Source organism: Pinus tabuliformis, chromosome 8 (assembly GCF_031772625.1).
Source record: "Pinus tabuliformis cultivar Carrire ecotype Pingquan chromosome 8, CPIR1, whole genome shotgun sequence".
NCBI lineage: Eukaryota > Viridiplantae > Streptophyta > Pinopsida > Pinales > Pinaceae > Pinus > Pinus tabuliformis.
In genome coordinates this window covers 1,482,600,588-1,482,615,445 of record NC_142294.1, presented here as the reverse complement: position 1 = coordinate 1,482,615,445, position 14,858 = coordinate 1,482,600,588, and positions in this window count along the sequence as shown.

Sequence of the window (14,858 nt, the reverse complement as noted above, 5' to 3'; positions counted from 1 at the left end):
CAGGATAAACCTACCTTTTAGAGGTATATTGAGCTCAGGGGGAGCTATGCATGGTATGAGATTTACATGATTTATTTTACATTTCTCTCATATTTTTTCACCCAATTATTTGTAGTTGCTTTACATATTTTTCCTGAGAGAAAGTAGTACATTTTTCAGCCACACATATGTTTTTGGTTTCCACTAATAGTTGGTTGCAAAGATCTGCAACCATGCATATAATGTGATCATTGCTTTAGCCATGTGTAGAGATGACTTGAGACATGGACCAACCATGTATGAGCTGTTACATGATGATTTTTATAGCCATATATTCATTATTGGTTCATCATTTTATGTTGGTAGAGGGTCCAATCATTTGTAGATCAAGTTGTCATGGTGATAGGAAAGTTTATGGAGCCTTTTTGCAGCCACATGTATGGGCTAATGACGATGTAATAGTCATGATGTATCATTTTTTTGAGTCATTAGTCCATAGGAGATTATTATAGAATCAATGTATTTATTGATATATCTATGAAAAATGCTCATGGAGCCATGTACTTATGTTATACTATCATTGACTCATTTAGTCATGAGTCAAGGGGTCATTTTATGGTCATATATTGGTCACGTATGAGGTCTTATATCACTGCTACAACCATGTAGTTATCATGTATATGAAATTCAGTCATGGTCATGTGGAGTCAGTGGTCCATATGGTGCTTCTATTTGTCAGAAGGAAGCAATGTTCACAAAGGAAGCAATTCACTAGGTCTTCGTATTTTGGTGTGAGTTAGAGAAGGTTCCATTGGGTTAATATGCTTTAGAGCCATAGTGCGCTTGATTTCTTTAGTATATGAGCTCTAATGGCATAGTATGAGCATATTTATTTCCTGAAGCATAGTATTGGTTCAGAATTCCATAATTCATATCAAAGATGCAAAAAGTGGTAGAAAAGTTTGGTATTGATGGAGAGCTTGTATAGCTCCATATTAGTAACTCTCACATTTGTTTTTTTGGGAGTTGCTAATGCATTTGGCTCATAGACATAACATCATATGTTATTGATTGTATTATGTAGCATTCATATTTTGGTGTGAGGGTTTGTTATGAGCTTTTTTTTCAGTTGCTAGTGATATTATTTAGTATTTGTTGGATGGATTTTGGCCACTATTTTTCTTGAGTGGAGAGAATATTCTTGTGGTATTTCTTTTTTATTTGATGATATTGTCTTGATGCTAGAGTTCTTAATCCAGAGTTGAATTGAGTTGAGCAGAAAGTCTTGGGATCTACTATGAAAATATTTGAAATGAGGTATGCATAGAGTAGAGGAGCAGTGACTTCATGGATGTGGAGTAGTGATTGCGAAGTTTCAGTGAAAGGAATAGTTTCTCAATCTAAAGATAGTTGGATAGTTGAATCTGAGTTGGGGGAGGATCGATTGGTTGTGGTGGATTCCGGCAGATGGTACTTCGTAGATTCAAGGAGAACATAGTCTTCTGATATGATCAGTAAAATCAAGTCTCCAAGTTGATCGGAGTCAACTGATTGTATATGAGGTTGACTCTCCTAACTAATGGGAGTCAGTCATCTATGTAAAAGACACATTTTTCTTAATAGAATATTTAGAGCAACGCAACAACAACAAGTGTGGTTTTTTCCCAGTGAAGGGTTTTCCACCAGATATCTTGTGTTTCTTGTGTGAATGTGTTTTAATGTGATGTTTATTGTTCCTATCATGCTAATCTTGTTTTAGATGCTTATATGGTTTATGTTCATGAGATAATCTATTACATTGATGGTGAATATATGTTTCATCGAGTTAAACTTTAATTTGATAAAATTATTAAGAAGATCACACTACTCATTCACCCCCCCTGATTCATTTAGGTCTTAATTCTTATTCTCATGAGGATGACTTGTTGTAGTAGTGTGTTGGATTGATGAGGATGTTGTTGAGGTGCTACAAAGGTATTGCAGGTATGTTAGAGGTGTTGCAAATTGTTCATATGTTTGTTGGAGACTAGAGGACTTGTTGGCACTCTTACAACCTTGTTTTTTGGCCTTTTAGGTCAACCTCGAAGTGACACTTGGGAGACTTATTTTATCCACTTGTTGAGGTGTTACCAAGCTTGAAATAGGTTTGGAAGCATGTTTAGGTGTTGTAAAAGGTGATCCATCATCTAGAAGAGGTTCTGGACTAAATTTCCATTGTCTTTCCTTATGCTCTTCCCTAGTCACTCCCATGGAGACTTGTCCATGCGACTGAAAGGTTCCAATTGCTAGGAGACAAGCTTTTGCAAATGACTGAAGGTTCCAGTCAATTTTAGCTAGTGTTTTTCATGTGACTAGGGGTTTTCACGAAAAAATCTCTGCATTCCTCAGGCAAATTGGATGGAAATTGGCATGGAAATTCCAAAAGGCTTCTAGAATAAGTTGTAAAGGTCGGGAATGGTTTGAAAAGGTCATGCAATGATGTGAACACGTTCAGTGCACAATTATTGATGTTAGTGGATTGATTTGGTCCAATTTGTGCACCATTGATCCTAGCCCAAAACTCAATTTTTCCCTCCATGTTTTATATATTCAACTTTGGAGCTGAGTGATGGTTGATTCTGAGTGTAAGTGAGTTGGAGAAGGATGCATTGGGTGAGTATGCTTTAGCGCCATAATGAGCTTGATTTCTTTAGTGTATGAGATCTAATCGTAGCAATATGAGAAGATTTATTTTGTGAAGCATATTATTGGTTCAAAATTCTAGAAGTTAAATCAGAGATGTAGAAAGTGATAACTGAGTTTGGTATTGATGGAGAGCTTGGTATAGCTCCATATTAGTAACTTTCACAATTATTTTTGTAGGTGTTGCTGATGCATTTGGAACATATCCATAGAATCTAATGTTGTTGATTGTATTATGCAACATTCATATTTTTGTGTGAGGGTTTCTTATGAGTTTTATTTCAGCGATCAATGATATTATTTAGTTTTTGTTGGATGGATTGCGACCATTATTTTTCTTGATTCGAGAGCATATGTTTGTGGTATTTCTTTTTATTTGATGAGATTCTCTTGCTACTAGAGTTCGTATTGCAAAGTTGAATCAAGTTGAGCGGAAAGTCTTGGGATTTAGTGTGAAAATATGTGGAACAAGGTCAACATAGAGTAGAGGAGTAGTGACTTCATGGATGTGGAGTAGTGATTGCAAATTTTCAGCAAAAGGAATAGTTTCTCAATCCAATGGTAGTTGGATAGTCCAATCGGAGTTGAGTGAGGATTGATTGATCTTGGTGGATTTCAGCGGATGTAATACGTAGATCTGTGGATAACATAGTCTTTTGAGATGATCAGTAGAATCGAGTCTCCAGGCTAATTAGATTCACTTAATTTTATATGATGTTGAGTCTCCTGACTAATGGGAGCCAGTCATCTATGTAAAAGACACATTTTTCTTAATAGAAGATTCAGAGCAGTGCAATAGCATCAAGGGTGGTTTTTTCCTAGTGAAGGGTTTTCCACCAGATAGCTTATGTCTCTTGTGTGGATGTGTTTTGATGTGATGTTTATTGTTGCTCTCATGATTATCTTATTTTAGGTGCTTATATGTCTTATGTTCAAGAGATAATCTATTGTATTACTGGTGAATAAATGTGTGATTCAGTTAAAGTTTAAATTGGTAAAATTATTAAGAAGATCACACTATTGATTCACCCCCTCCATCTCAGTAGTTCTCAAAGGACATAACAACAACATAATAAATGGAAATGATCAAATTTAGCGGCGAGAAATAAAGGTAAATGATGGAAAGGAAATTAGGGACAATAATGAGACTCGACAATAGAAAAGGAAGGTAAAGAACAATAATTTGAATATTCAAAAAGATAAAGTAAAAAATCAACAAAATCATCATCCATCTCAAAGAGATAGTCAACAAAGAATCAAAACATCTTTCCCTCAAAGGCCATTTGATCTGCGATATCAAAATATGTTTCATGACTATTTATATTCATGTAACAATTTTGGTCATAAGGATGTCCAATGTAGATTATATATTAAAGATAATCATTTCAAAAATATAAGTAATGAATCCTATAAGTCCTCAAGGAATAGGGATAGTAGAGTTATAAATCTTCATAGGAATAATCCCAAAAGCAACAATCTCTTTGCTTCTTTGCTAGATCATAATGAATACTATAATTGTCACAATTTTGGACATAAGAAGTTGATTGCAAAACAAGAAAAATCATATTATCCCCTCAGATCATGGAATCACAAGAAGAGCCCAAGACATGGAAGAAGAAAAAGGAAGGAAAGGCAAAATAATGTGGCATTGTTTTATATGCTCAGAACTAGCGTAGCCATTGGTACGTTGACAATGAGTGCTCCAAACACATGACTAGTGATAAGAGAAAATTCCTATCATTGAGAGAAGATAATATTGGTAGTATTACCTTTGGTAATGATGCTCTAGGTCTGGGACAGGGTTCAAATAATTTTTCCGAATTGAAAGCCCTTCATCTCCTCCTCTGCTGGCTTATTCTCCGTAATGTGAGAGAAGCTCAGCTTTTCGGGGATTCCATGAATGTGGTGCAATGGTTCAACGGGGCTCATCGCTGCAGCAATCTCACTCTGCTTCCTCTGTTTAGAGAAGTTTCTCAGCTCAGGAATCGTTTCATGGAGATTTCTCTTAGTCATATATACCGGGAAAGGAATTCTGAAGCGGACCGTCTTTCTAAAGAAGGAGTAGGCCTTGAGATGGGGTTGTGGACTGTCTCGGAGGTAGTTAATGGGGTTGTTCGGCCTGTAGAACAACCCATCTTCGCTTAAATTTTCTTCTCCTTTCTTCTGTTCATGTAAATATTCGTGTGTTGTTCTGTCTTTGTTCCTTGTTTTCATCGCCTTTTTTCTCCCCTGCCGGATTTCTTGGGCTGTTTTCCCTATATGCGGATGCCCAGGCAGAGGTTCCAGTCTCTTTGCAGCGGCTTCCAAATCCTCAATGTTTATTGTGGATGTTTACTGTGGAGCCGCGTGGTCTTTTCTTCCAACGTTTCGGTTGGTTTTGGAGGATTTATTCCCCTGCGGTGGCTCTTCTTTGATTTAGTTGTGGGTCGTTTGGCCTGTGTTCAATTGAATTGAGCGGTTTGGGAGGGGTTTCTTCCTTCATGCGATGACGTGCTCTGTCAACGAGCATTTTTGGTAGCTGAGTCTCGCCCTGTTTGCTGGCGTTTTCAGGCTTGGTGATCTGCTTACATATATTTATGTAACCTTTTTTATTAATAAAAGGTTGGAATTTTTCTGTGGAAAAAAAAAAATGATGCTCTAGGCAAGTTAATCAACATAGGAACAATTAGTTTCGATAATGGAAGAGGCAAGGCACATAAGTTTATATATGTATATGGATCAAACACAACTTGTTGAGTGTGAATAAGATGTGTGACCAAGGGTATGATGTCACTTTTCACTCCAAAGGTTGTGAAATAGAGACAAAAAACATAGGGAAAGTAGTAGCAAAGGATGTTATAACACCAAATAATGTATACGTAATGAGGAAAATGAAAGATCTTGCTTGGAAAAGCTTAATGACAACTAACTATGGCATAAAAGGTTGGAAAAAATAATTTTGGATCATCCGATGAATCTCAACTAGAATAAATTTGTAATGAATTTTCTAATGATTTCAAAGCCTAACAATACATTTTGAAAATCATGTCAAATTCAAAAACAAACTCGAGTATGTTTCAATAGAAGGGAACACTCATCAATCAAACCTCTATAGTTGGTTCATATAGACATATGTGAACCCTCAGGAATTGAAACCTGAAGTGGAGAGACAATTTCATGCTGATTGTATATGACTATACCAGGGTAACTTGAATTGCATTCTTGAAGGACAAATTTGAAGCAATTTTTAAGTTAAAAACCTTTGAAGCCCTTGCTGAAAAAAAAAAAAAATACATTTTAAAATAAAATTTCTAAGGTCTGATAGAGGTGGGGATTTTACCTCAAATGAGTTTGATGAATTTTGTGAAGAAAATGGGATAAGGAGATAACTATCAATTGCAAGCACCCCATAACAAAATGGTGTGGTGGAGAGGGAAAGTAGAACAATGGAACAAATGGATAAAGAAATGTTAGATGAGAAAAGTCTTCCAATTTTTTTTTTTGGGATGAAACTGTTGATATGTGTTGAAAATAATACTGAGAGGGGGGGTGAATCAGTATTATCTAATTCTTTTAATCAATCTTCCTTATTTGTTCTTTGAATTATTTTTGCATGTCAGTACCATAAAATAATGAGCATGAGCAAGGAAAAACAGATAGTCACACCAAAGAACACAAGATGTAAGGTGGAAACCCAATGTGGGTGAAAACCACCTGCTGCAATATGTCTCTATCTTTTTAGAAACTTCTTTTACAATGGTTTTGTACTGGTGCAGTCCTTTACCAGTACGCAGGCTGCAACCTGCAGAGAGCTACAACTCTCTCTCTCTCGTTTTCCAGTCTCTCCTGGAAGGGAGCTACAACCCCCTACTTCTTTTCATAAAGCATCAAATGATCATCAAGTACATAAAAGTTACAGTCCACTACAGTCATCAGATCAGCAATAACAGAACTAACCCAGAACACCTTATCAACAGAAAAATTCAATCAACAGAACATTTTAAGACAGATACGCAGTTTTCCCTTCTGTGGCCTGCGTCGCTACGCAGTTCACCTTCTGCTTTCCTGCGTATACCCGCAGGGATCCTTCTGCCGAACTGCGTGCCCACGCACTGTTCCTTGAACCGGACTGCGTACTATTACTGCAGGGACGCACCCAGAGACATTATCGCGCCGCGTACTGTTACTGCAGGGACGCACCAAAAGATACTATCGCGCCGCGTACTTTTACTATGCGGACGCACCTGAACCTTAGTCGCTCTGCGTACCGACGCAGGTATCCTTCTTCTGCTCTGCGTACCGACGCAGGTATCCTTCTTCTGCTCTGTGTACCGACGCAGGTATCCTTCTTCTGCTCTGCGTACCGACGCGGATCTCCTGTTTCTGCACTGCGTACTGACGCAGATCTCCTGTTTCTGCACTGCGTACCCACGCAGCTCTTCTGTTAAACCCCTGCATCCTTTTGATTAGGGCCGAATAGGCAGTCCACCAGAGTGGCACAGTTGCTCAGATCTGATCATGCGCTCGAGAGATCACCCTTCACAGATTCGCCTTCAACTTCCCTTCCATATAGATCAAGCTTTTAAGACCATAACCCAATATTTCAGATCTAAAGATATTCAATTGCAAAAGATGCTTAGCCAAGTTATCTCCTTTGCTTTATATAGGCAAGCTTCTCCTAAAATCATGGAACAATACCACGAGCCGACACCATAATAACCCAATACCGTCGGCTAAATACCAAGAGTAAAACATAAGAAACCCCACGTGTGCTTTTCTCTGCCTTGAAATGTGTGCACTGGGGGGACGCACCTCTTGAACGACTTGCCTGCGTATCTGGACGCAGACCCTGCATGGTGTACCTACGGGTACGCACCTTCTGAACTGATTACCTGCGTACTTCTTAATTTTCAACAAATTGAGGGCCTTGCCACGGGAGTTGCCATCAAGTACAACATCTGTAACATATAGCCATACCAGAAACATAATGCCAACAATCTCCCCCTTTGGACTTGATGGCAACCTCACAAACTTCCACAAACTGCAGCTTCACTCTCCCCCTTTGACATCAAGGGCAAAGGGGTATGCTCCCCCTAAGATCATGCTCCCCCTGAAAATGAACCAGATCTGCAACAAAGAACCATAATCCACCATGAAATAGATAGAGACATATTGCAGCTATTTCCAAGATCTCCTTCTGACCATCCTCCATAATGCCAACAATGCATTATATGCTCCCCCTGAACCTGTACCATCAATTAGAAAAGTTTCAACAATAAGATGATGCATCAACAACCCCCAGCTTTTGCCTGAGGTATTCAAAAGTGTCCCTGGGCAATGGTTTGGTGAGAATATCAGCAACTTGTTCCTTAGAAGGAACATACTCCAACTTGACCTTCTGTTCAAGTACTTGTTCCCGGAGAAAATGGTACTTGATTGGTATGTGCTTGGTTTTTGAATGCATAACCGGATTCTTTGAGATGCTGATTGCACTTGTGTTATCACATAAGATGGGGATAGGTGGTGTACAAGTGATTTGAAAATCCTGCAAAGTCTGCATCATCCAAAGGAGTTGAGTGCAACAAGATGCAGCAGCAACATATTCCGCTTCAGCTGTAGACAAGGCAATCGAACTCTGTTTCTTGCTGAACCAAGATACCAGTCTGGAACCCATAAAGAACGCACCATCACTTGTGCTTTTCCTGTCATCCACGCTTCTGGCCCAATCTGCATCTGTATAAGCATGAAGTGTAAGATCTGTATCTCTAGGATACCATAGGCCATAATTTTGAGTCCCTTGAAGATATTTGAAAATTCTTTTTACTGCCTGAAGATGAGTCTCCTTCGGATTTGCCTGAAATCTTCCAACTATTCCAACTGCATGCATGATGTCCGGTCGGGTACCTGTCAAATAAAGTAAACTTCCAATCATAGATCTGTAGGTTGGTTGATGTACTGCTGCAGATTCATCATTTGCACTGAGGCTACATCCTGTGACCATGGGTGTACATACTGGTTTTGCATCTTCCATACCATATTTCTTCAAAATCTGTTTGAGATACTTGGTTTGAGATAAAAAGATTCCTCCTTCTTTTGGTTGGATTTGCAACCCAAGGAAATATGTCAGTTCTCCTAGCAAAGACATTTCAAATTCTTTCTGCATGACCGAGGCAAAGCTTTGACTCATAGCTCCTTCATTGCTCCCAAAAATAATGTCATCTACATACACAACAAGTATTAGCAATTTGTCATTTTCAACTTTTATATAAAGATTGCTATCTGCTGATCCTTTTGAAAAACCTTGTTGATGAAGATATTTGTCCAAATGGTAGTACCAAGCCCTTGGAGCTTGTTTGAGACCATAGAGAGCCTTTTTCAATCTACATACAAGATTTGGATCATTTCCAAGAATGAACCCATCTGGCTGTTCAATGTATACTTCTTCTTCCAGGTCTCCATTCAGAAAGGCTGATTTCACGTCCATTTGAAATACTTTGAAGTTTTGAAAACTTGAGAGAGCAAGGAACATTCGGATGGCCTCAAGTCTTGCAACAGGAGCAAAGGTTTCTTCAAAGTCTATTCCTTCTTGCTGCGTATACCCTTTACAAACAAGTCTGGCTTTGTTTCTAATTACTTCTCCATTTTCATTCAATTTGTTTTTGAATACCCATTTTGTTCTGATAACATTCTTATCCTTTGGTCTCGGAACCAGCTCCCAAGTGTTGTTCTTTTCGATTTGCTCAAGTTCTTCATCCATTGCTTTCACCCAACATTCATCTTTGCATGCCTCTTTCACACTTTGTGGTTCAGTAGAGGAGAGTAATGCCAAATAGCTTGAAGCTTCTGCAACTGTTTTTCTTGTTTGTACACCTACTTCTTTCTGCCCCATAATCTAAGATTCTGGATGATTCTTCTGAACATATCTGGATGGAGTCTTTTCTTCTATTCTTGTCTGCTCCTGTGGTTCTTCTTGAGGTTCTTCTTCTTCATCATTCTGTCTTTGAGGGTAGCCTTCATCTTCTTCGATGTCTTCATGATGTACTTGCCTAGGAATGTATCCCTTCTCATCAACCACTACATCAATGCTGTCAACAATTCTGCCAAGTCTTTTATTGTAGCATTTGTATGCTTTTCTATGTGGAGAGTAACCAAGAAGAATGCCTTCATCTGCTCTAGGTTCAAGTTTGCCAAGCTGCTCATCAGTATTCTTGATATAGCATTTGCTCCCAAAGATTTTGAAGTGCTTTACCGAAGGAGTCTTACCACTCCAGAGCTCATGAGGAGTTTGAGTGTTGTTCACCCGGACATTTGTTTTGTTGAGAATAACAACCGCAGCATGTGCAGCTTCACCCCAGAAAGTTGCGGGAGTTCCTGATTCATCAAGCATAGCACGAGCCATTTGTTGGACTGTTCTGTTCATTCTTTCCACAACTCCATTTTGCTGAGGAGTTCTAGCTGTAGAGAATTCTCTTCTTATCCCATGTTCTTCACAGAAATCGAAAAATTCATTTGAGGTAAACTCCCCACCTCTGTCGGATCTGAGGCACTTAATTTTGTGACCTGACTCATTTTCAACCAAGGCTTTCAAGGATTTGAATTTTTCGAATGCTTCATCTTTGTGCTTCATAAGTCCTAGCTAGACAAACCTGGAGAAATCGTCAACGAATAATATCAGGTATTCTTCTCCTCTAGGTGTTCTTTTCCTGAATGGACCACATGTATCTGTATGAACTAGCTCAAGAGGCATGCTAGCTGATCCTTCCTTCTCTGGAAAGTTAGTTCTGGTTTGTTTTCCAAACTGACATGATTTGCATATGGTGTTGTCAGGAATTTTGATATCTGGAAGATCACGAACTGCCTGATATTTGCATGCTTTTCTTATTTGTGAAAAGCTTAGATGCCCCAACCTCCGATGCCATAACCAGTGCTCATCATCCTTGCTCAGATAGCATTGTTGTTGTCCTTCTTCAAATATGTACAGATTATTTGGAGTTCTTTTGCCTTTGATACTGTTTTACCTGTATCAAGATCACAAACAAGACATCCATTTGATCTGAATATAACCTCGGTTCTTTGATCACACATCTGGCTGACACTTAGAAGATTATGCTTCAATCCATCAACATACAAAACATTTCCAGCCTTGACCTTTTCTTTTAACTGAGCAATGCCCTTTCCTTTTATAGTTGCAGGAGTATCATTTCCAAAAGAGACTTTCTTTCCCTTTTCTAGAGCAGAATAAGACTCGAGTTTTTCTTTATCACCTGTCATATGCTTCGAACATCCACTGTCAATGTACCATAGATTTTCCTGTCCCTCTGCATAAAATTCTATCCCACATCTTTCTGTTTGAGGTTCCTTTATTCTCCATGTTTTGGTGTTTGAGGTTTGTTCCTTTTTCTGCTGAAACCTGCTCCTGCATTCAGAGTCTTCATGACCAAAGTTATTGCAAATAGAACATTCAACTTCATTTTCAAGAACCGAAAAGTTGTTATAGGTCCTTTTTGTAATCCCTGTCATACTTCTTTGTTTTTGAGCTTCCCTAGTCATGATCGTTTTATATGCAACACATTGAGCTGCTTTGTGACCAAAGTTATGGCAAGAAAAGCATTGTCCATTGAAGAAACTTCTGCGGTTATTGAATCTACCAGCCAACTGATTGTAATTTCTATTTTCATCTATTCTTGAACCAAATTGAGAAGATTTTACCTGTGGCTGGTTGTAGCTTTTGTTCATCCTTAAGATGGATTGCCCTTGATAGTTTCTGTTTGTAATTCGTTCCTGCTTTACCTGTTGATCTTCATTGTTCTTTTGCTCATTTCTTCTTGCTGCATCAAGATAACTTTTTGAGGTGGATGCTTGAGAAGTTTCTCCATTATAGCCCAGACCTGTCTTGTTTAGAGGAGACCGCTGCACATTGATAATCTCATCCAAAGTTTCAGATCCTTTGACAAACTTGAGATTAATAGCTTTTGTTTTCTCAATCTCTTTTCTAAGACCAACAATTTCACCTTCTAATTTTTCAAGATGTTTTTCCTTTTCATCAATTTGAAATTGTAGAGTATCAATGATCATGTTCTTTTCTTCTATACATCTCTTGAGTCTAGTAATTTCATCATAAAGGTTATCCACATCTACAACATCCATATAATCATCATCTTCAAATGCCATTAACAACTTATATTCATTACCTTGTTCATCTTCATCACTGTTTGATAGACCATCACTATCTTCATGAGTGTAGTAGCTTTTCTTATTTGCGTTCTGTTTCTTGTTCCATCTAGCAGGTTCCTTTCCTTTATCCTTATAAGGACATTTTGCAGCATAATGACCTACTCTTCCACAAGCAAAGCATTTAAAAGGTAACTTACCTCTAAACCTTCCAGAACCCCTTTGAAGATTTCTGACAAAATTTGATTCTTCTTCCTCTTCTTCTGGGACGTGGCTTGCTTCATAATAATCTCCTTTGCCTGATGCCTTGAAAGCAGCTTCTCTTTTGTCTGATGGACCTCCCTTTCTCATTCCATAAGTAGTTAGAATTCCATGTAGCTGAGACATAGTAAGAATTTGTAGATTTTCTTTTTCTTCTATTGCAGATACTTTAGATTCAAACTTGGGGGACAATGATCTTAGGACCTTTTCAACCACAATAGCCTCTTTTATTTCTTCACCCAAATTTTTCATAAAATTAACAACCTCATCTACCCGAAGAAAATAGTTAGCCACACTTTCATCATTATACATTTTGAGAGTCTCATACTGAATTCTGAGAGTTTGAAGTTTAGCACGTTTTACCTGTTCGTCTCCTTCATAACTCGTAACAATTTTGTCCCATATCTCTTTTGCGGATTTATAGTGCATTACCTTCATGAATTATGATTGAGATATAAATCCTAATAGAGTACTGAATGCTTTCGCATTTGTTTCATACTTCTTTTTCTCGGCTGCATCTATAGGAGTAGCTGAAGGAAAAACGTAGCCTGTCTCTACTATGTCCCAAACTTCTGTACCAAGAGATTGAAGATAGGCAGTAACTCTTACCTTCCAATAATTGACGTTTGTCCCATCAAAAACTGGTGGCCTGATTGATGCTTCTCTCTCGTAGTTGCTCATGATGAACGATCTACCTTCAAGCGATCAAGCTTCTCTGAAGGACCTGCTCTGATACCAATTGTTGAAAATAATACTGAGAGGGGGGGTGAATCAGTATTATCTAATTCTTTTAATCAATCTTCCTTATTTGTTCTTTGAATTATTTTTGCATGTCAGTACCATAAAATAATGAGCATGAGCAAGGAAAAACAGATAGTCACACCAAAGAACACAAGATGTAAGGTGGAAACCCAATGTGGGTGAAAAACACCTGCTGCAATATGTCTCTATCTTTTTAGAGACTTCTTTTACAATGGTTTTATACTGGTGCAGTCCTTTACCAGTACGCAGGCTGCAACCTGCAGAGAGCTACAACTCTCTCTCTCTCTCGTTTTCCAGTCTCTCCTGGAAGGGAGCTACAACCCCCTACTTCTTTTCATAAAGCATCAAATGATCATCAAGTACATAAAAGTTACAGTCCACTACAGTCATCAGATCAGCAATAACAGAACTAACCTAGAACACCTTATCAACAGAAAAATTCAATCAACAGAACATTTTAAGATAGATACGTAGTTTTCCCTTCTGTGGCCTGCGTCGCTACGCAGTTCACCTTCTGCTTTCCTGCGTATACCCGCAGGGATCCTTCTGCCGAACTGCGTTCCCACGCACTGTTCCTTGAACCGGACTGCGTACTATTACTGCAGGGACGCACCCAGAGACATTATCGCGCCGCGTACTGTTACTGCAGGGACGCACCAAAAGATACTATCGCGCCGCGTACTTTTACTATGCGGATGCACATGAACCTTAGTCGCTCTGTGTACCGATGCAGGTATCCTTCTTCTGCTCTACGTACCGACGCAGGTATCCTTCTTCTGCTCTGCGTACCGACGCAGATCTCCTGTTTCTGCACTGCGTACCGACGCAGATCTCCTGTTTCTGCACTGCGTACCCACGCAGCTCTTCTATTAAACCCCTGCGTCCTTCTGATTAGGGCCGAATAGGCAGTCCACCAGAGTGGCACAGTTGCTCAGACCTGATCATGCGCTCGAGAGATCACCCTTCACAGATTCGCCTTCAACTTCCCTTCCATATAGATCAAGCTTTTAAGGCCATAACCCAATATTTCAGATCTAAAGATATTCAATTGCAAAAGATGGTTAGCCAAGTGATCTCCTTTGCTTTATATAGGCAAGCTCCTCCTAAAATCATGGAACAATACCACGAGCCGACACCATAATAACCCAATACCGTCGGCTAAATACCAAGAGTAAAACATAAGAAACCCCACGTGTGCTTTTCTCTGCCTTGAAATGTGTGCACTTGGGGGACGCACCTCTTGAACGGCTTGCCTGCGTATCTGGACGCGGACCGTGCATGGTGTACCTACGGGTACGCACCTTCTGAACTGATTACCTGCGTACTTCTTAATTTTCAACAAATTGAGGGCCTTGCCATGGGAGTTGCCATCAAGTACAACATCTGTAACATATAGCCATACCAGAAACATAATGCCAACAATATGGCAGTACATATCTTAAATAAAGCGTAGTTTAGGCCAAATAGCGACAATACTCCTTATGAGATTCAGTATGGAAAACTAGCTTTAATAAAGCATTTCAAAGTCTTTGTTAGTAACTGCTAATAAAAATTAATGATGAGAATCTCAGTAAGTTTGATGCTAGAGATGATGAAGGATTATTTTTATGATATTCAACTAATAGAAAAGGATATAGATGCTATAATGAAATATTCTGCATTTTTGACAACATTGATGTGAAAGTGGATGAAGCTTTACCTATCACGAAGAAATAGCCCAGATATATCAAACCAGTTGATTAAATGAACAATCAGTATGAAGAAGAGAAACATGAGGAATCATAAGTTGAAGAGGAAGATGAGATAGCATGCTCTCATCCAAAGGCCCCTTCAAGATATGTGCAAAAGAATCATCTTGATAGTCAAATTCTTGGTGACAAAGAAGTAGGAGTTGTAACAAGAAGAATGTTTATAAGTACTCCTAGTCAAGTAGATATTGCCTTGATGCCCATGATTGAACCCAAATAGTTTTCTTAGGAAAGTCAAGATAAGCATTGGATAGATGCCTCAATGAGGAATTAAAC